General features: G+C 41.8%; 1 protein-coding gene across 10 annotated transcripts in view; it reads right to left on the reverse strand.

Annotated features, from left to right (window-relative positions):
- PTK2 (protein tyrosine kinase 2) overlaps positions 1 to 23,209 on the reverse strand; it is a 168,616-nt gene that overhangs the window by 141,175 nt on the left and 4,232 nt on the right. For all 10 annotated transcript variants that reach the window (XM_081116791.1, XM_081116790.1, XM_081116789.1 and 7 more), the window contains exon 2: positions 398 to 495. The gene's annotated coding sequence lies outside the window, so the exon portion shown is untranslated. The remainder of the gene's footprint in view (positions 1 to 397; positions 496 to 23,209) is intronic.

The following is a 23,209-nucleotide window of genomic DNA, read 5'->3' on the forward strand; positions in this document are numbered from 1 at the left end:
ACTAACTTAGTAACTCTGAACCTCTCCACATTTTCGTTACGCAAGTGTGAAACGGGGAGAAGAGTCACCCTACTCCCAGGGTTGCTGTGAGGACCCGATTAGTAGTTGTGACTTAGAGTGTTTATCGCACACCGGGCACTATTCTAAAGCATGTGCTGTTATTGTTATTACTAGTAGTAGCAGTATTGTTACCATTGTTATCATGCTGCCCATCTCAAAAATACGCGATGTACACACAGAAGGCACTGCACAACTCACACTTCTTCCCTCACCACTCTGAAAATTCAATACCTTTGGTTTGTTTCTAGTGGGTGTCAAAGTCATCCAGGACAGGTGAAAGAAAAATCAAACAAAACAAAAAACCAACGCATAAGCATAACAAGAGAATTATACTCACAGTTCAGAAGGCTACAGCAGCTCTACGAAGACGTCAATGATGGTTTGCAGGAATATTCCTAGTTTCTCTTTCCTCTTTCCATAGCAGTCAAAGAGAATCTGACAAGAAAGACATGCATGTTAAGAGACCACCTTTACATCACTGCATTTTCAAAGGCCGGCTGTGCTCACCATCTCAGTCAGCTTCGTTACCAACCGTGCTCACTGTGTGGAATGAGGGGTGAAAATGTGATGTCAAGTTCCTGTCTTCAAACCTACATTCTAGTTTCAAAAAATGCATGTGAAATAACTGAAAACTATTGAAACATAATCACAAATTAATATGGCAACAGAATATACACATCTATTTTACCCCCTCCCACTAAAATTAACTAAAGAGATATTTTTTAAAATTTTAAAACAGGACAGGGAGAACTGAAAGGAACAAAATTTTGCAAGCTGTGAGGAAAGCTTAGTTCTAATGAAAGATAGAGACCAAAACAAACAGAAAAAAAGAAGAAGTAAAAACATGGAGGAAACAACAACTATAAAAAGACTGGAAGCATAGTATATGATTCCATGGGCCAAAAAAGGCAGACCCTAAGCCAACAAGGAATCTCTGAGAACCTGCTGCAGTGACACAGCTGTGTCCCAGGAGGCTCACACTGGCAGCACTAATGCAGAGCTGGGGTGAAGGATGTTTGAGCTGCAGCAAGAACTCAACACCATGCCTCCATGTGACTGTCACTCAAGACAGAAGGCTGGAGGGTATTCCCTGGAAAAAGCAGTATCTGAACTGAAGTCACCCTGCCCAGCTGTACAAAACAGGGGTGAACCTAATCATGGTACACACACTGAACAGTGAACTCTCCAGGTCCCCTATGCTAACCCAGCCCCATCCTCCCGCCCACACACTCAGCTGCCAGAATTCTGCAGAAAAGATACTGGAAGAATATTCTTAGGGAATCTGATCAGCCCAAGAAGAAAAATCTAAAGATACCAACATTGGGGATTCCCAAAAAATGGCCCACCCCAAATATCCTGAGGTCAAGGCATAAGGCCCCATCCATGTGAGAAGGGAGCAAGAAGGAGATAGGAAGGAGGAGAGGAAGGAGGGAGAGGAGGGAAGAAGAGAGAAGAAAGGAAGTAGAAACAGAAACTATACAAACTATCAATCATGGTTTCAATTATGCATGGTCTCCAACATTTTACCTCCTAAGCATCCTATCCCAGAAAGCCACTACAGAAAGTGTCCACCCAAATGTAAGTATAGACAAATATGAGGAAGACATGGGGTATAGAAAACATGAGTTCCAATGGAGAAGAGCTAAGGACAGAGAATCCCCAGGATGAGGGTGAGGGAGGTTCCGGAACGACAGCTGTGCACCAGGAGCAAGAATGAGGTCCAGCAGGAGCAGTCCAGTCCAGAGAAGGGGTGCGGAGGCTGTCTTCACCTTGCCCAAAGGCACCGCACCATCTTTTTACGGTGATTAACCTCTAGATGATGTACTCTAACAAAACAAAGAAGTCAGCCAAGAAAGACAAAGAAGAGATAACATAAACAAGAAACCCAACTCTGAAGAAAAGCCAAAGGATGAGAGCAAAAGACTGTCCGGGAGACAACAGAGTGAAGGGCATAAGGAGCAACCAGCTCAGAAAAGAACAGAGACCTCCACGAAATTGTCTCCCAGAAATAGAACGCAAAAAATAAATGCATCTATGTGACTGACTTAATGGGAAGCTGACTAATAGACTATCAGAAAGTATGGAGAAATAAGCAATAGGTGTAAAAAGAACTAAGAAATGGGGGACTGAGGGGTTACAGAAAGATGGGGATCCCTCCTACCACCCTGTGCAGATCCCTATCATAGGCCCCACCCACACAGTAACCAGTGACTGGCTTCCTCTCCCTCACTGGCTGGAGAGGGCCCTGTCTCACCCAGCTGTCACTTTCAGAACCCAGTAGGATGCCTGCTACAAGACTACACACAAAAGCAAAGGTTTTCTTCCACTTATTCATATCCTGAGTACCCACTATACATACTGGCATTCTTCTAGAGAACCAGAATTCAAGGACATACAGGCCTTGCTTGCCCTTAAAGAGTTTAAGCTATTTATACTCCTGAGAAAACAAATATTTATCCTATATCCTCACTCTCTCCAAAAGATAAAATGTTCACCAATGGTCTACTGAGTATTATTAATCCATCTATCATTAGTGGATACAGAGCCCACGACCTGAGGATGCTTTTCTGAGATTATACGCATTATGCAGTATGAAGAGCACCAGGCTGGGCACTAAGAAACCTGGCTTCTAGTACTTTAGAATTGTTACTTTTGAAGAAAAGAAAATCCAAATTCCTCAATATGCTCTGTCAGGCCCTTATTGACCAAACCCAGTCTGACTGGCCAGCCCCACTTCTTGCACCATTGTCTCCTGTGAATTCACCTATTTTCAGTTTCCTCCCCTTGGGCCTTCCTCCTCAGTGCCCCTCCCTCCAGGTTAGATGCCTCTCTTCTGCATTCCCACAGCATTCCTGCCCTCACAGAGCCTGTTTGCAGCATGACTGACACATGCCATGCATTTGACGGGGACTGGAATACACAGTGGTAAGCAGGAGAGACACAGCCCTGCTCCAAAGGACTCATGTGGCATCCCTTCTTGTTTAACACACTTCCTAGAGCAGATGTTAAATCTGGCTGATCTGTTTCTTCCTCCACCCACACAGCAAGATTCCAGGGTCAATGACTGCCTCTTTCAGCTCTGCAACCTCAGGACCTACATACCAGATAAATAATGTAGGCACTATTAAGTACAACTATAGTGAAATAAAGAAAAACTAAAAGCTCCAGTTGGTTGCAGTAGGTAGGTAACACTTGCTGCTCAGCTGGCCTTTGACTTTTTTTTTTTTTTTGCCTCTTTCCTGTTGGAAGTATAAACCCCAAAACGTCATTCACTGAAATCTTGCAAATCTCTGGAACTGGCTTTCTTCTTCCTGCTAAGTGTCAAGGCAGAACATCCCAGTTTCTCCCCAGGTCTGCTCTTGTTCATCACTACATCCAACAGTATGCACTGTTTCAAACATCTAGGGCCTACGATCAACATACATGGACTTGATGCATGGGTGACTTACTAGTGAATGAATGGATGGACACACTGGCTGTCGGTGTGTTTATTTTGTATCTTAAGGAGAACTCAAGCAAGTAACAACAACATTCCATTTTTTCAATTCTAGGCCTACCTCTTCTTGCTACTTTAGCAGCAGGCAATGAATGCTGCATTCGACATTATCCCATGACAATCTATTAAGAATATGAATCTACATATTTTAATTATGAAATTAATAAAATATAAGCATAAACATTTGAACTAGGACAGAAAGCTTAAACATTCAAACAGGACAGAAAGCTGATATTTCCCAAACTGTATAATTAAAATGTTTAAATTCTTTTATTCCAAATGGAAAAAGAAAAATTAAACTTGGCTCATTATACAATGAAATATATTGCCAGCTCCCTGAAGCTATTTGTAAGCTGGATGCTCTACCTCTTTGGCATAAATGGGTGCATTTTAAGATGGGTCTAAGTAGAGGCTTGAGCTGTTCGGAACTCTTTCCCTTCCTAACAGGCCAACTAAAATTTCCCGCCAGCCACACACCCTGAATCTGTGTGTAATTAACAGGCGCAATATTTCCTTTCATCACCTGCTTGCAATGTTCTCATTTCAATGCACAATCCCACTCAGTCCATTTTCTATCACCCACCTCTAAGTCCGAATAACAACCCGAATCATAGGGATGATGGTGGCTCACGTTGTGGGAAGGTCTGGTATGTTATGCATTCTCCTAAGTGCTTCACAAGCACTAGTTCCTTAATCCTCATAGCGCTAAGTGGTTACAATTACCATTCCCATTTCACATATAAGGAAACGAAATCTTAAAGAAATTAAGAAAATTTCCAAAGTCACACAGCAAACAAGGGAGAGATCAGGGTTTCAAACACCAGCTAATCAGCACTCTTGAAACCATGATGCTCTTCCAGCTTCCCCAATTAACCAGGTAATATTGTTAAAACAATGAATATGACCTGGGCTTTTCAAAGCAAGCATGACAGAAAAACTCTTCCTAAAGCTGAGTAACATTCCATATGGCATACTGACAACATGTAAGACATCTGGCTGGAATTAAGCAGGTAGGCTGAGACCCTGAAAAAGAAATGGTTTGTTGGATGCTATCTGCTAAATAAGGCCCAAACTCACCATTTCTTAACCCAGAACATCCTAACAATTTATTTGTGAAGGTTTCCAATGTCGAAAAAATACAACCACTTCATGTAGGTATCCCTTCCCATAAACTGAGTCTACCAATAGTTTCTGCACTTAGGCCAGCTGCAACCTGTATTCTGAAAGAGCACAGGTCAGAAGTAACTTTCTGAAAGTTACTTAACCAAAAATATATGAAAAATGTAAATATGATTATGAAAATCATGTGGGCCAACAAAAGTTTCATGTTTCAAAATAATTTTCTAGCCAAAAATATTCTAATACGAGACCATGGAGCTGCAGACAGGTGGGGAGACTGGGCCAGTGCTTGGTACAGGGCTGGGATTCCACTGGTACTAAACTACTGACTAAATTTTGAAAAACCAGTATTAACAACAACAATACACTTACTCAGCATAGGAAGGGCCAGGAAAGCCTTAATTCCTGTGGTGAAGAGAAAATCAAGATAAGCCAATACTGAGATGAGACAAATGTTAGCATTAGCCCACAAACAATCCTAGAAAGAAACATACACCCAATATACTATACTCAGTACCATTACACAGAAACTTCTCTCTCCAAGATTACCAATATGCTCCAGACTACTCGAGCCAATGGCCATGCTCTGGTCTCACTTGACCCTTCAGCAGCAACTGCTGAGAGCTGGTCCTTGATCCCTTCTCTTGGTTTTCAGGATGCCATCTCTGGTTTTCTTCCTACCTCACGGGTGCTTCTCTTCTTCTCTCAAACCAATTCATTCTGGAGTCCCCAAGGCCCATCCTTTCTCTTCTTGGCTATGTTTACCTCCCAGGCAAGCTCACTTTAAATGCTGTCTCTGTGCTAACAACTTTAAAACTACACTTCTAGGACATACAAGTGGCCAAGAGACATATGAGAAAATGCTCAATTTCGCTAGTCATCAGAGAGATGCAAATTAAAACCACAATGAGGTATCACTTCACACCTGTAAGAATGGTTCCATCAACAAATCAGCAAATGACTTGTGCTGGCGAGGGTATGGAGAAAGGGGAACCTTGGTGCAATGCCAGTGGGAATGCAGACTGATGCAGCCACTGTGGAAAACAGTAAGGAGGTTCCTCAAAAAATTAAAAATGGAGCTTCCTTTTGACCCAGTGATCCCACTTCTAGGAATATATCCTAAGAATCCTGCAACACTAATCAGAAAGAATATATGCACCCCTATGTTCATAGCAGCACAGTTTACAATAGCTAAGATCTGGAAACAGCCCAAGTGCCCATCAGTAGATGAGTCGATAAAAAAGCTGTGGGACATTCACACCGTGGAATACTTCGCAGTTGTAAAGAAGAAGGATCTCGTACCTTTTGGGACAGTATGGAAGGACCTGGAGAATATTATGCTAAGTGAAATAAGCCAGGCAGAGAAAGACAAACATCACATGATCTTGCTTGTATGTGGAATCTAAAGAACTTAATAAACTGATGAACAGAATAGATTCAATGACATGGAAACATAGATCAGACTGATGAATGTCAGAGGAATGGAGGAGGGCAGGTGGGTGGAGAGGGAGAGAGTAACCAAAGAATTTATATGCGTATATGCACAACCCAAGGACACGGACAATGGTGGGGAGAGGGACTGGGCAGGGGAAGGGGACGGGGTAGAACGGGTCATTGGGGAGAAGAAGGGACATCTGTAATATTTTAAACAAAAATACACCAAAAAAATTTAAAAATAAAATTACACCTCTAGCTTAGATCAGTTGCCTGGCTGTCGTGTTGGGCTGACTGTTGTCAACTGCATCACAGCCATGACCTTCCATATTCTCCTGTACATCACAGAGGAAAGGCCAGAACTACATTTCCCCCAAAACCCCTTCCTGCTACAACTCAGGGTTGGAGGTAACTAATAAGGGCACTCATGCAAGACTGGTAAGATGAAAGAACATTATTCTCTGGAGGCAGTTGTGTGCAGAAGCACAGTTGCAGGCAGATGAGTGGGGAGAAAAAAAGAATTCACCTATTTTGGCAGCGAGACCTAGAACAGTTGTACTGAGAATTGCCAGTGGCTTCTGAGAGACGCCAGAAAGCACCTGCTTCAACTAGAGATCAGCAGCAGAGGCTCCAGTTGCCCAAATCACTGATGATCCAGATGAGCTCCAGGGAAGCACTCACTGTAACATCCACTTCCTTCAATTCTGTCAGCCCTTCCAGCAGCAGCCATGGATTCTAATCCCTTGTACAGGCAGACTTCAGATATTGTGGTTGAGTTCCAGACCACCGCAAAAAAGCAAATATTGCGATAAATAAAACAAGTCACATGAATTTTTTTGGTTTCTCGGTATATATAAAAGTTATGTTTACACTACAATATAGCCTATTAAGTGAGCAATAGCAGTATGTCTTAAAAATATACAGACCTTAATTTAAAAATACTTTAGTGCTAAAAAATGCTAACCATCATCTGAGCCTTCAGTAAGTCCTAATCTTTTTGCTGGTGGAGGGTCCTGCATCCATGTTGATGGCTGCTGACAGATTGGGGTTGGCAGCTGAAAATTGGGGTGGCTGTGACAATTTCTTAAAGACAATTCCTTTAAGATAATGAAGTTTGCCGCATCAATTGACTTTGCCTTTCCCAAGAGATTTCTCTCTAGTGTGAGATGCTGTTTGATAGCATTTTACCCACAGTAGAGCTTCTTTCAAAATTGGAGTCTGTCCTCTCAAACCCTGCTGCTGCTTTATCAACTCGGTTTATGTAATATTCTAAATCCTTTGTTGTCATTTCAACAATCTCACAGCATCTTCACCAGAGTAGATTCCATCTCAAGAAAAAAACTCTCTTTGCTCATCTGTAAAAATCAACTCCTCATCCATTCAAGTCTGATGGTGAGGTTGCAGCAATTCAGTCCCATCTTCAGGCTCCACTTCAAATTCTAGTTCGCTTGCTATTGCCACCACATCTGTAGTTACTTCTTCCGCTGAGGTCTGGAACTCCTCAAAGTCATCCAAGAGGGTTGGAATAAACTTCTTCCAAACCCCTGCTAACACTGATATATTGGCCTCTTCCTGCGAATCATGAATGGTCTTAGTGGCATCTAGAATGGTGAATCCTTTACAGAAGGTTTTCAATTTATTTACTTTGCCCACATTCATCGGAGGAATCACTATCTATGGAAGTTATAGCCTTACCAAATGCATTTCTTAAATAAGACTTGAAAGTCGAAATGACTTTATCCATGGGCTGCAGAATGGATGTTGTGTTAGTAGGCATGAAAACATTAATCTAGTAGTCCATTACCATCAGAGCTCTTGGGTGACCAGGTACATTGTCAATGAGCAGAACTCTTTTGAATGGAAATCTTTTTTTCCTGAGCAGTGGGTTTAAACTCTTCAGTAAAATGTGTTGTACACAGATGTGCTGTCATCCAGGCTTGGTTGTCCACGTACAGGCGAAGTAGATGAAGCATATTCTTAAGGGCACTAGGATTTTCAGGTGATAAATGAGCCCTGGCTTCAGCTTAAAGTCACAGCTGCATGGGCCCCTGTCAGCCTGTCTTTTAAGCCTGGCACTGACTTCTCCTCTCTAGCTATCAAAGTCCTAGATAGCACATCTTCCTCCAACAGAAGGCCATTTAATCTACATTGAAAATCTGTTGTTCAGTGGAGCCACTTTCATCAATTACCTTAAATATCCCCACTTTTATGTTAGGGAGACAGCTTCTTTCCTCAAACCTCATGAACCCACCTCTGCTAGCTTCAGACTTTTCTTCTACAGCCTCACCTCTCCCAGCCTTCACAGAACTGAAGAGAGTTAGGGCCTTGCTCTGGATTAGGATTTGGCTTAAGGGAATTCTGTAGCTGGTCTGATCTACCCAGACCACTAAAACTTCCTCTAGATCAGCAATCAGGCTGTTTTGCTTTCTTATCACTTGTGTGTTCATTGGAGTAGCACTTTTAACCTCCTTCAAGAACTTTTCCTTTGCATTCACAACTTGGCTAATTGTTACAAGAGGCCTCGCTTTCAGCCTTTCTTGACTTTCCACATGCCTTCTTCACTAAGCTTAATCATTTCTAGCTTTTAACTTAAAGTGACAGACACGAGACTCTTCCTTTCACTTGAACATTTAAGGGCCATTGCAGGGTTATTAATTGGCCTAATTTCAACAGTGCTGTGCCTCAGAATAGAAAGGCCAGAGGAGAGGGCAAGAGACAGGGAATGGGGGAGCAGTCAGGACACACATGACAAACATGTATTGATTAAGTTCACCATCTTACATGGGCACAGCTGTGGCACCCCAAAACAATTTCACTTGTAACATCAAAGCTCACTGATCAGAGATGACCATGACAAATATAATAATAATGAAAAGTCTGAAATATTCCAAGAATTACCAAAATGTGACACAGAGGCATGAAGTGAGCAAATGCTGTTGAAAAATGGCGCTGATAGGCTAACCATCAACTGGAAGTAAAAAAATAAATAAACTCAAATGTAGACAACCTGCATTTAAACTAAGTTCCTCCTGCGACCTGTTCTAGCAAGTCAATTCCTTAGGATACAACTAACACTATTTTTTTTTCCAAACTGCCACCTAAACTTTGCCATGATCTAAGCCCAAGCAGACTTCAAACTTTTCACCTGCACTAAATCACAATTATCCCCAGCCTGAAATCCTGAGGGTGATAAAGTCTTAGACAGTCTAATTTCTACACCATCACTGAATTCCATTATTTCTTATATCTTTGCCATTCATAACACTTTGTGCTTAATGGAGGCCACAATTTTTCTCAACAGGAAAAAAGAAACTTTCTCAGAGAAATGCATTTCCGATGTCTCCCCTGTAAGACCCACCCCCTATAAGGCAGGCACCTCTCCCCAAGTTCAACTCTCTGTAAGGACTGCTATCATATGCAATCTGATTCCTACATAACATATAATCATGCTGATGTCAAGCATGAGGCAATCCCATTTAGACTCCAGAACACCGTATTTCAACAAGTAATCACCAGCTGCCCTGCTGCTCCTGCACATGTCATCTAAGGGATCACTGTAACAACACAATTTAGGTATTGTTTTACAACTCACTACTCACACATTTCTAAAGTGATAGAAAGAACTACACTCATTTTTGGTGTTGGCATATCCTACACTTAACAATGACACCTGTTCATCTCTTGCAGCCATGTGACTATTAAGATAAGCCTAACAGTATAAAACTTTAGATTTGTCTGATGTACAATAGCATGTTGAAAACATTTCATGCCAATTAGAGTCCCAAACACCTAGTTGACCTCTATGTATCAAAATGTGTCTTGCTTTGACTTCGGGAGGGCAGGGGAGCCAGGGGAAACATTTTAATTGCCAGTTGATATGGTTCAATTTAGGAGACAGCTGCATGTGTTTGCATTTGACTTGGTAGTTTAGGGTGTATTACATTTAAAGTAAGATTCCTGTGATCTGAATGGTTAGCCTCCCCTCATGGCCTCAAACCTCTGCAAATCACCAGGTGTCCACCATCTAACAAGGACTGGCTCCCCCTTGGGGTTGGGGTCCTCTCGATAATCTGATGAAAGCCCCAGAGTCTCCCCCCCAAGGAAATAGCTCACATGCACACACAAGTCTCTTATGATTTCCAAGGTTCATGGGCCCAGGAGTGAATGTTTCCCCTTAAAGCAACTGTTCAATCACTAGTATTTGCTTAAGAGCAAAAGAGCTTCATGAACATGTCACCAAAGGGGAAACCTGGGAGCCATGCTGGACATACCCTGGACTCCTCTCTCGGCCCTGCTGCTGCATTTACCAGCTCAGGGCTTGGAGATGAACTCAGAAACAGGCTTCACATCATCCTCTCTCTCCCATTCCTCAGTTGCACCCTTAAGTAAGGCTTTCTTCACTTATTTGTACAGCATAATTATATAATTAAATCAGACCATCTGAACTTTGCCTGTCACTTTACCAGCAAGATGACATTGGCCAGCCGTTTCCTTAATGACAAAGGGTCGCTCACTCTCCCCTTCTAAAGTACATTACTGTAATACCTCCTTTACTGAGCCTTGTACTCCCAGTCCAACCATCCTCCTGACCCATAAACCTGCTCTGTATCAGAATCAAATACAAACTACATTGACCTTGCCTATAATATCAACTTCACCTCCTTCTCTACCCAACCCATCCTATACTCTAAACTTGGTAAAAACATTCAGCTTCATAAACCCCAGCCAGCCTCTCACACCACTGCACTTTTGCACAGGTGTGTCCTCTGTCTGGAAGGCATCGTCCATTGACCTTCAACGGGTCCTTTCACATAGCTAGAGCCTGCAGAGGTTGCCACATCTGGTCAGTACCCAGTTTTTGTAGAGTTACAAGGTTAAGGATGATTTTTACCTTTTGAAAGGGCTAAAAAAATAAAAAAAAAAAGTGACAGGTCACATGTGGCCCACAAAGCCTGAAGTGTTTACTATCTGGCAACAGCTGAACTTGACCAGCAATGGGGACATGAGCATTGCTGGCATCACACTGCACACCACTGAACTGTATCAGGCTTGGTCCCCTCAGGTCTGTACTCATTACAAGACAGGTATTCAATAAATGCTGAACAAATGCACAAAGGATCGGGCCTGCAGTAGTAAAACACTATATAAGTCTGTTAAAGATCCAATACTGACACTTCACATCTGTACCCACTTTACATGGTAACTGTACACATAACCTCAAAGGCTGAGATCACAAGTACAGACTTTATAAATAAGAACACTGGGATTACAGAAACTAGACAACTTGTCAAAAGTCCCATAACCAAAGGCAGAGAGCCAACATTTAGACCTAGATCTTCTGTTTCCTAGATGAGATGTTCTTTCTATTTAGAAAGACCTGCCCCTCTACACAAACTAGGATACCTAGACACCTTCAATAACTAATTCCTGAGGCTTCAGGAAGGGACAAAATTTAATTCCTGACTCATTATTTAATTTTTAAAATTTTCAAATTAATGTTACTTTTCATACACAAACAAAACAAAAGTGAAAAGGATACCCAAAATAAGCACTAGGCTAAATGGCCTTGGAATAACCACAAACCAAAAATTTTCTTTCTTTCCTTTTTTTTAATCAGTCCCTGAGAAAGTAAAATTAAACAGCTTCATTAACAAATTCACTGAAAGGAAGGCAGCTGCATTCCCAGCATGAGCCCTTGTCTGTCAGCTGAGCTCAAACAGGCTGACAGTTGAGACCGTCACTTTTCCGTAGCTTCAGTTTGGGTAGAACAGAGGCCAAGAGCTGATCACTGAGTACATGAACACCTCGACCTCAGCCAGGAAACAACACACGTTTCCAGAGGCAGAAATAAAATATTAGGAACTCTGTTAACTAAAAACCTAGGCTAATCTATTATTCAATATTTTGCATAACCAGGGTATAAACGACGCAGAGCTAGTTTAAGTAGCTCGGAGCACAGATGTTTCTAAGTTAGCCAAAGTGAACTATGATGTGGGTCTATTTAAGAGCGTAGGTTGAGCGTCGACCTAGGATCCAGGCGATCGGGGTTCGATTCCCGGTCAGGGGCGTGCAGGAGGCAGCTGATCAATGACTCTCTCATCATTGATATTTCTATCTCTCTCTCTCCCTCTCCCTTCCTCTCTCTGAAATCAATAAAGATATATTTTAAAAAATTAATTTAAAAAAAGATACCATTTCAAAGAATTGGTTTCATACACAGCAAATTTTCTGACTACAATCCAATTTTAGAAATAAGTCACAAGGTACATCAAAAAATGCACTCATTTGTAATTTATCAAACACTTTACAGGAATCTTAATGGAAATTAGAAAATATATCTAAATAATGAACATATTTACTGAATGGAACAATAAATGCCTTATGAATTAAATAAAAATACCTCAAATTGAAATTTGGCCCTCAGGTAAAGAAAGATTCCTTAATGAGACAAAAAAAATGCTAATCATAAAAGAAAATATTGATAAAAATGATATTAAAGTTAAGAACTTCAGTTCCAAGACACCTCAAAAGTAAGAAGACCACCAGCTGGAAGAAAAGACAAAGGATTGCTGTGATCCACACACAGAAAGAATGGCTACAGTCAGTAACAAAAACTGAGAAAGGAAAGGAGGCCAATGATTTCATAAGTCCTTCCTAAAATAGAGAAGAGATATGGCCAATAGATTAAAAGAAACTCAACAGCATTAGTAATGAGGGAAATTCAATTTAAAGCCACAAATAGATATTATTACACACTCAACAGAATGGCAAAACTGAAAAGTCAGACAAAATAAACTACTGGCAAGGATGTGGAGCCAGGAGTCATTCTTTCTTATATTTGTGGGGATGTAAATTGGTACAAGTGCTTTGAAAGCAATTTGGCAGCAATCAGTCACGCTGAAGACTGGCCAGCAATCACGTGGATAGGGTGGACATCTACACGCATGTGAGCAGCAGGAAATGTGTAGAGCAGCATCTGCAATAGCGAAAGGCTAGAGACTGCCCAAATGCCCATCAACTATAGGTCAGATAACACATAGTGAAAAATGAATGAACACTCACAATATACACCTCTCAGGTAAGTCTCAGGATCAGAGTTGAGTGCAAAATGGAAATTACATAAAAACACATATAGTGTGACTCCCTTAGTATGAAGTTCAAAGATGGCCAAACTGAGACAAAGGTAAGAAATAGGAAACACAATATTCAGTCAATGACCGCTGTTGTAAGTGCTGAGGATATAGCAGTGAACAGACAGACATTTTGCCCTCAGAATCAAGTGAGAAAGAAAATAAAAATAAGTAAAATACAAACAATATCAGAGGGTGGAAAGGGCTTGGAGGAGAGGCAGCTGGGAGGCTGAGGGGAGGATAGTCATGATGGAGGGAAGTGAGGGGACGTGCTGGGAGCACCAGTGGGCCTTCAGAGGGGTGGATGCTCCATGCTGAAGCTGAGCCATAGGCACCCAGAGTGTGCTTTCTTCTTTTCCACAAGGCCAGAGGCGCACACGGAGGCCTAGCCAATTTGTCCCATCACTTGTGGTCTTCACATTGTATATGATTAAAGAAACAATTAAAAGAATATTTCATTGTACGTGAAATTATCCAAAATTCAAATTTTAGGTCCCAGAAATAAAATTTTATTAAAACCCAGGTAACTCATTCTTGTCCATACCGTTCATGCTGCTCTCACACTACAATGGCAAAAGTGAGGTACTTGTGACAGAGGCCATATGTGGCCTGCAAAGCCTAAAATATTTACTGTCAGGCTCTTCACAGAGAAAGTTTGCCAGCCCTTGAGCTAGAGCATCGGTGGGGACTTGGATGTCCTTCCTCCAGGCTCAGAGCACTCTTGATCTATAACTTACACACACCTTATACATGTTCTTTCATCTCTCTTCAGTATCTCATAAAATCATTTTTAGAAAAAAGACTTAACACATTAAGTATATTTCTCTGATGAACTTTGCTCTATTAAAGTCACATGCGCCCAGCCGGGCATGGCTCAGCAGTTGAGCCTCAACCTAGGATCCAGGTGATCGGGGTTCGATTCCCGGTCAGGGCACATGCCCGGGTTGGGGGCTCGATCCCCAGCAGGGGCGTGCAGGAGGCAGCCGATCAATGACTCTCTCATCATTGATGTTTCTATCTCTCTCTCCCTCTCCTCTCTCTGAAATCAATATATATTTTAAAAAATAAAAATAAAAATAAAAATAAAAAAAGTCACATGCTTCTCCTCCTTCCTAATGACCAATTAACACAACAGACTCATAACTGCTCTCAGGAGCATTAAACTAATACAGCAAGGCAAAGCTACCACTTATTCTGACTCAAGTATAAGGAAGACACGCAGGAGGGTGGGCTGGCGGACGGGAGGGAGGGAGGGAGGGGAAAGCTTTCTGCTCCAGGTTCCAAGTCTACGGAGAGACCTCATGGCCTTGCTTACCAGCCAGGTCATTAGGACTACTGGACACCTTGCTGCATAACCAACTCGCTGCATGGCCTTAGAAAAAGCTACAGAGCTATACATCTGACTCCTCCCCATCTTTTTTTTTTTCTTCTTCCCATCTTCTTAAAGAAATGTCATAAATCGTTATGTCACATTTTAGCAGGGGCTACAAGATCTGTCCAATGTTAGCAAGTGCCTTCACATCTTTTAAGAATAAACTGATACCTCTGAATAGAGTTAACAATATTAATTAAATAATAATTGTTGAAGGTGGGGATGAATACACAGGGAGTTCATTACAACAGTCCATTCTCACATGTCTGAAAACTTCCAAAGTTTTCAAATAAAACTGAAGATTCGTATTTTAACTTTAATTATAGTGAAAGTATAATACCCATGTAATAGAAACTGTCACACAATTCCCATTTATGCATCTTTCAAAACCTCCAGTACAAAATCATTTTCCACTATCCTTACTACTGGCAACTGAAAAAAATAGATGCTGATTTAAAAATTTATGTGAAGACACACACTGAACCTTCTGATCCTAACAGAAAAGGAAGAAGCTGTCATCAATGACTGAAAAAGTGAACAGACATTCATCCAGCGGGAAACAGGTCGTATTACCACAAAGTCCTCTGAGTCCTTGTCAGAGCCCCATTACAACACCTACTTCTTTCATTTTAATGCGTCAGAAAGGCATTTTGTCCCAGCTTTTTTATGGATGGATGGATGGATGGATGGATGGATGGATGGATGGGTGAGTGGGAGGGAGGGAGGGAGGCAGGGAGCAAGCCACAAGCCTGTGCCCTCTATTTTCTGTGCGTTGAGCAATAATGTTATAAACTGAGCGGAGATGCAGGGAGGACTGAGAACTCTGAAAACTGGCAAACTTTTCATGTAAATATTTACTTTTAATAATAATTACCTTTTGTGGAACATTTCAGAAGGCTGGGCACTAGTGAGCAACAGAACCTCACATGCTAGGTGTCATTTAATTCCCCATCAGCCTACAGTTCTATTATTTGGCCAATTCAACTGACAAGAAAACAGAGAGTAGAGAAGTTAACAAAGTAGTCCAAAATCACAGAGCCAGAATCTACCCCAAGGCCATACTCCTAACCACTGCACTCCCCAGTAGATATTCACTTTCAAAATAAGTCAGGCAATGCCATCTAATGAGCCATATTTTGGAAAGCAATGTCTTGCCACTCAAAGTGGGGTCTCCAGACCACTAGCACTGGCACCAGCTGGGAGCCTGCCAGAAATGCAAGACCTGATACCCCACTCCAGACAGACTGGACTTGAACCTAAAACTGAACAAGATCCACAGGCAATGTGTGCACACATCAAAGTCTGAGAGGCCCTGATGCAGCATAAGCACACCTCTATTTTAAGGGAGATTACCCAGTTCAGACACATGGCCTATTACAGTTAAACTGAGCTTTCATCTCTGCTGCTTGCTCTCTGATCCCAAAACAAAGGAAGACAAGTGTGGGCAGGCAGCCATGACGAGGGTTAAAATGACCAGCCCTTGTCTGTGGCCCTGACTTTTCCCCTCTGGCCACCCTAGTCCCTCTGTTCTCAACTCTCTGACAGAGCCTAAGCAGCCACAGCCCCACTTCCTGCCGTGAATGAACTTTCCTCCTGGAGTTAACAACCAAGTCACCGTACCCCCAAAAGGCTAGAAATATGTCTAGTAAGTGTCAGGGCCTATCCACAGCATGGAAAGCTGGCAGAGAGGGACAGCGCGGCTGCTTCCGCGTGTCTGGTCCCAACTGCAAACACTCTCCAAAGACTGGAGCTCAGTGAACAAAGAGAGGTTCCAATGCATCCCTAATAATAGTACTACTCTTACTAATTAGCAGGAATTACTGAGTGAATAGATGGAATATTCTTTTAGGTTTTCCTTTCATGACATTTTCTTAAATCTGTGGTTTCTGCCACCTCTCTTGATACAAGAATCTAATTTATGGTGCAGTAAACCAATCTCTGCACGTTCATCTATCTTTGCCCTTACTTCTACTTAGAACACTCTCCCCATCATTCCCCCCTCCACCAAGCTAATTCCTACTGACTCTTCCAGAGAGGGGATGCAGACCTCCTGCAAGTCCCCGAAGTTCCCTGCAGCTTTGCAAAGCACTTGAAACATGGTGTTGCAACTGCCTATTTACTAGACTATGACCCCCAAGCGCAGGGATTCAAATCAACATATAATAAATGTTTTAGTCTCAGCTAAATTTGGACGCTATCAGTACCCAGTGGATTCTACTTAGTGCACCACCTGCACCAGTCTGCGAACCCCCATGGTACCTCCTGGGGCTTCACAACAAGCCTATAAAGGGGCTCAATCATCTGTTTTAGCAGCAGGCAGATTTCAGAAAAGGTCAAACTTTAAGCAGCAAGGGCACCTGTATTCGTGGTTCTCAATGCAGACCAGTGTGCCACGGCCAGTCCCACAATGTTCTCAGCCTAGCCAGTGCTGTCCAATAGAACTTCGTGCAATGATGAAAATGCTTTCTTTACACTAGCCACATGTGGGGACTAAGCACTTGAAATGGGGCTAGTGTGACTGTGGAATAGAGCTTTCAACTTAATTTTAATTTTAATAGCCACATGTGGCTAGTGGCTACTATAGGAGATAGCAGGTACAAGTCTACATAGTAGACACTGGAGTAGAAATTTTAAAAAGTTCCCTTGGTTCCTAACCGCAGGCTATGTTATTTGGTCCAAACTTCCCCCTGAAAAAGACTTAAAAAGATGGATGGAATAATTTAATCTTAAAAGCAACCAGAAACTGATAAGACAATAAGGAAATACCGGGACAAAATTAAAGTGAAATCAGGAACCCGAAGAGATAAACACACATAGAAACCACCTTTGCCCTGAAGTCATTTGCCAATTCTGAAATTTTCAACTTTCCTTTTCACAACAGTACAGGGAAAGGGAGACAGGAATCAAAGGCTGAATCCCCCAAAGTGTCTAACCCAACCTCAATAAACAGGATCCCATAGGCTACCCAGCTCAGGATGAGAACAAACCAAAAGTGAACCATTTCTAGTAGAATTACAGCTCTGGATGGTCGAAAGATCCTCAAGCTTTGAACTTGATTTAATGTGATCCCAGACTGGTTGAAGCAAAAACAAATGCTCTCTGAAGGCAGCTACCTTTATTTTAGGCCTCAAATAACTTGGGTCCGTATGCCACACCATAAATAAAAATGATCTCAAAATGAATCATAGGCCTAAATGTAAAACCTTAAACTAAAAATCTTCTAGGGGCAGGGGAAATGGGAGAACATCTTTGTAGCCTAAAGTCATACAAAGGTTTCTTAAATATGACACCAAAAAAGCATAATCCATAAAACAATAAATTGATCAGTAGGACATCATCAAAATCTCTAACTTCTGCCCTTCAGGACACTGTTAAGAGAATGAAAAAACATGCCACAGCATGGGCCAAAGGCACTGCTCGAATCTATATAAAGAACCCACCAATAAGAAAAAAATTTTTTTTAATGGGCAAAATATTTGAACACCAAAGATATAGGGATGGCAAATAAGCATAAAAAGATACTCAACATTAGGCATTTGGGAAATTAAAACCACAATGCAATACCACTAGACACTTATTTCAATTGCTAAAATTTAAAAGACTGCCCTGGCCCTCGCCAGTCTGGCTCACTGGTTAGAGTGTCGGCCCACAGACTGAAGGGTCCGGTTCGATTCTGGCCAAGGGCACATACCTCGGTTGCAGCTCAATGCCCAGCCCTAGCTGGTGTGCGTGTGCAGGAAGCAACCAATTGATGTGTCTCTCTTGCATCGATGTTTCTCTCTCTCTCAAGGGCAATGGAAAAAGTATCCTCGGGTGAGGATTAAAAAAAAAAAAAGACTCTATCAAGTGTTACCCTACAGGAGCTCTCATACACTGCTGATGGGAAGGTAAAATGGTACAGCCACTCTAGAACAGTGTGGTACTTTCTGAAGAAACTAAACATACACCTCCCACATGATCCTAGATCTAACCATTCCCAGGAGAATGAAAACCTATGCCCACAAGACTTACACAAAAACATTCCTAGATTTTATTTGCAATACCCCAAAACTAGAAACAATTCTCCCCACATTGATCTATACATTCAAAGTAATCCCAAATATATACAGAAGAATTTTTGTGGAAGTTGACAAGTGATTCTCAAACATGTATAGATCCACAAAGGTCAAGGATAGCCAAGATACACTTGAAGGAAAGCCCAGGGAGAAGAGTGCCACAGTGCACTAAGACTTAGTATAAAGCTAAGGTAATTCAGGTAGCTTAATACCTGGAATTGAACAGAGTCCAAAAACAGATGCACGTGTATATGGACCTTTTATTAACAAAGACAGTTCAGCAGAGCACTGGGGGAAAGGACACTTTTCTCAATAAATGGTGTTGGGACAACTAGATGTCCACATGTTAATGAAATTGGATCCTTCTTCACACTATACACCAAAACCAATTCAAGAGAATTATAAAGTTAAAGGGGAAAGGCAAAACTATGAAGCATTTAGAAAATAACAGAGAAATTAATTCATGACCTCAGGGAAGGGAAAGACATGGAAAGCACCAACTATAAGGAAAAGACTGACAAACCACACCACCTTAAACTTAAGAACTTCTGTTCATCAAAAAACAAACAAAAAAACAACAAAGAAACAAACAACAATAACAAAAATTGGATCACTAAAAACTGCATATGACAAAGTAGGAAGAGACAGTGGCAAAATATATAACCAACAAAGGACGTCTGAGTACATAAAGAAGTCTACAATCAATTTTTTAAAATCTAATAGGAAAATATGGGCACTTCGTGAAATGGTGAGTGGCCAGTAAATGTATAAAAAGATATGCAACTTCATACTAACCAGGAAAAGGCTATTTAAAACCACAAAGCGGTAGTACTACAAAAACCACCATAATGGGTGGAGAGGAAAGGCATAGGAGACCAGAGAGAAGGCTGCAGCAGCAGGCAGAGAAGCTGGTCAATGGTGGGCCTCCTGGTTCAGTGAGTACCAGGAGAATCCCGTGCTGGCCTTTTCTGAGCAACTACTCTGGGCCAGGCACTCTGAAGCACATTTCATAGGAAGTCACAGCCTATTACTGACTATGAACTCTAACCTTAATTTCACTTGGCCAATTTTAAGGAGAAAGATACTGTTCTAGAAGGCTCTTTCCCACCAGCTCATTTCTCTATTTTCCCCTTCACAGAGCTGTGCAGTTGACTGAAAGTTTGATCATGGGGTATGGGGGCAGGGAGGTGGGAGTGGGGGGAATTCATGTGGAAACATCCTTCTCACTGTTTGGGGATTCCACTTAATTTCGTCTCTCTATCCCTAATTCTTATTCTCCACCTTTGTAACAACTTCCATACACTTAAAGACCCCCTCCTTCCCACAAAGCCCCACAACAAAGTGATTTACTCTAGTCTTTGTAGTTGATTCCCTTCAGGATCTCAGTAGGAGCAGAGACTCTCTTCAATCAACCACAGTACTGACCGCCCACCTATGCCAATAGGGGACCCAAAGCTGTGGGGACCCAAAGACATAGAAAGGATAATATAAAATCCTTGTCCCTGAGCTCACAATATTCTATTTGACAATAGGCGCACCTAATTCTGCATACAACACAACAGATATGAGGCACATCATCAATCCCATCTTTGTACAACGTGAAACTTTTACTTGGCCTTTGTCTTAGGAAAAAAGGACAAAAGGCAAAACAAAATGTATTAAAGTTAGATATGAATTTAATGCTAGGCAGAGAATCAATTCACACAACACTTACACTGGTCACCCTAAGACTTGGCAATCACCCTGACTCTAGTAGAAGCTAGGCAATTTTTCAGCACCAAAACAAAACCACCAGGGAACGTGTTCCTCAAGCACTCACATGTACACACCTTCCTGCCACTGGCCAAAAGCCACAAGTCTAGGAGCCATACAAGCTGCTATTTCAATGTAAAATTGTTCATTTAAAATTGTTTATTTTGAAATCAGGATTCAAAAGAATTAAGTGGTCTCAGCATAAAACATTAAAAATTCCTCAACAAAAGTAGCTGTTAGGATCTTCCCAAAACTGTAAAAATGCTGAACAACATATTTAAGAGTACTAAAGTAAAGGAAACCTCATTAGCAAATCTAAGTGGTCAAAAAAGACCATACACACCCCTCCCCGGAGTCAAACTGGGGTCAGAGGTGGGGCCTGAGCAGTTCTCAGTTCTGGGTAAGTGATGCTGCCTTGAACTTACTGAACTTGTGTGTGTGTGTGTGTGTGTGTGTCCCTGCGCAGTACAGAGCAAGCATAAGAGGGAACTTGCTGAGGAAGGGCAAACAGCTCTGTTTTAGCCATGTGTTGACTTTTCTTGCCTAAAGTGAAGGTAAGTGACCTGCCACTCTCAGAATGTTCTATCTGACTGACAGCATGGCAGTAAGTGACGGTTTGGGCAGGTCAAGGGAACACTGGCATGTTGTGTAATTGGCACTGCAGTATCAGGAAGATAGGTTTGCACACATGGTTTCATGGTAGAATGTAAAACCCCTGTGAAGCATCCAGTGGCTCCAGCTGGTTAGTGAAAAACATGCTAGCTTCTGGGCCGGTCATCGAGGATATGTTGTAAATCCTGCCCATTGAGTGTCACCTTCAGCTTGAGCAATTTTCTGTCTTCAGAACTTAGAATGAGTCCTAATGAACAGAAGAACAATTCCCATAAGATCAATTTCTCGAGGGAAAAAAACAAGTTTCAAAATTGTAAAGGGGCAGAGCAATATTTTTTCCTGGCCCAAGAGTGATGATGATACCAGTAACCTAAAATAAAGCAGATAATGGTGAAAACAGGTACCCAAGTTCTTCCCTGGGATCAAGTCCCTTGTGGTATTTATTTATTCATTTATTTATTTTTTAATCCTCACCCAAGGATATTTTTCCCATTGCTTTTCAGAGAGAGTAGGCACTTCATGAAATGGTGAGTGGTCAGTAAATGTATAAAAAGATATGCAACTTCATACTAACCAGGAAAAGGCTATTTAAAACCACAAAGCGGTAATACTACAGAAACCACCAGAAAGGGTGGGGAGGAAAGACACAGAAGACCAGACAGAAGGCTGCATCAGCAGGCAGAATAGCTGGTTAATGGTGGGCCTCCCAGTTCAGTGAGGAGTACCAGGAGAGCCATGTGATAGCCTTTTCTGACCTGGGCCCAGGATAGAGCCTGCAACAGAGGTATGTACCCTTAGCAGGAATCAGAGCCGAAACCCTTCAGACCATGGGCGAATGCTCTAACCACCAAGCCAAACTGGCTAGGGCTCCCATGTGGTCTTTAAATGAGATTCTTTACCAAGGCAAACAAAGCAGCAGACAGCCTCCTGATGCAATAGCAGTTCTCCAATAATCAAAGTGCTTGATCAGACATTGGACATGCAATAGTGTTTAAAACAAAATTTCTGCTCTCATGGTGCTTAAACTCTCATGGGAAGGCACACAATCCACTAAAAATGCATAAAATTGTGGAAGCTTTCTTCAGTGCAGCAAAGACAAGTGCATGGTGCTCTGGTCATGAGTAGACACAACAAGCACCCAGAGTTCACAGCAGAATCCAAGCCACCAGATGGCAGGGCTTTTAATCTAAAACAGGGAAGCAGGGGGAGATCCTGGGCACATACAGCCCACAGACATGACTTTGTAGGTTCTACTGAGCCTTGGTTTTGGTCCACTGGTGCCAAATAAAGGAGCAGAGAGTATGTCAACCAGTAAAAGCAGGATGGAAAATTCTAAATTAGTGAGAATGAGCACAGTCATCTCAGAAATTTTTAGAGCAGCAATGTGTTACAGATGAGAAACACTAGGATTACTACAAGGGGCTTATATCTGTGTGAAACAGGTGCAATTTGCTTTTTCCTTCCATTACTCCTTCCTTCCCACAAAACTGTATTCATAAACAAAACTGACCCCCCAAAAAGTCACCAATGAAAAAATTCCATGAATGCATTAGTTACTAAAGCACATAAAAAGTATCAAATAAGCCAGGCCAACATGGCTAAGCGGTAGAGCATCAACCTAGGATCCAGGCGATCGTGGTTCGATTCCCGGTCCGAGCACATGCCCAGGCTGTGGGCTCAATCCCCAGTGGGGGGCATGAAGGAGGCAGCTGATCAATGACTCTTTCTTATCATCGTTTCTCTCTCTCTCTCCCTTCCTCTGTCTGAAATCAATAAAGATATCTTTTTAAGAAAAGTATCAAATAAAAAGCATCAATCACTGCACAATGCACAATACGTTTTTAACCAATTCTAAGTTAATTTAAAATAATTAAATAATCTTGGTATTTCACTAAAAAGTTTATCTATACTATGTTGGCCAGATCAGAACTTCAAGTTGTCCAAGTATCAGATTCTAACAGAAATTACAATGATTTCAACTTTCCCAGACATGGTAATTACTCTTGCACACTACTTACTCCTACTTCAGAAGACTGGGTTAAGATGTTAGAGACTGCCTCTTCTCCAGTTAGGAGTGGGCACTGGTCAGTGTCTCAGCCCTGGAGGACAAAGGCCCGCCACTTTGGGGCTGAGAGAACTAGGGTGTTATTCAACTCCAAACTCGCAGTGTTTCATCCAT

Source organism: Miniopterus schreibersii, assembly GCF_964146895.1.
Source record: "Miniopterus schreibersii genome assembly, chromosome: 17".
In the NCBI taxonomy this organism is placed as follows: Eukaryota; Metazoa; Chordata; class Mammalia; order Chiroptera; family Miniopteridae; genus Miniopterus; species Miniopterus schreibersii.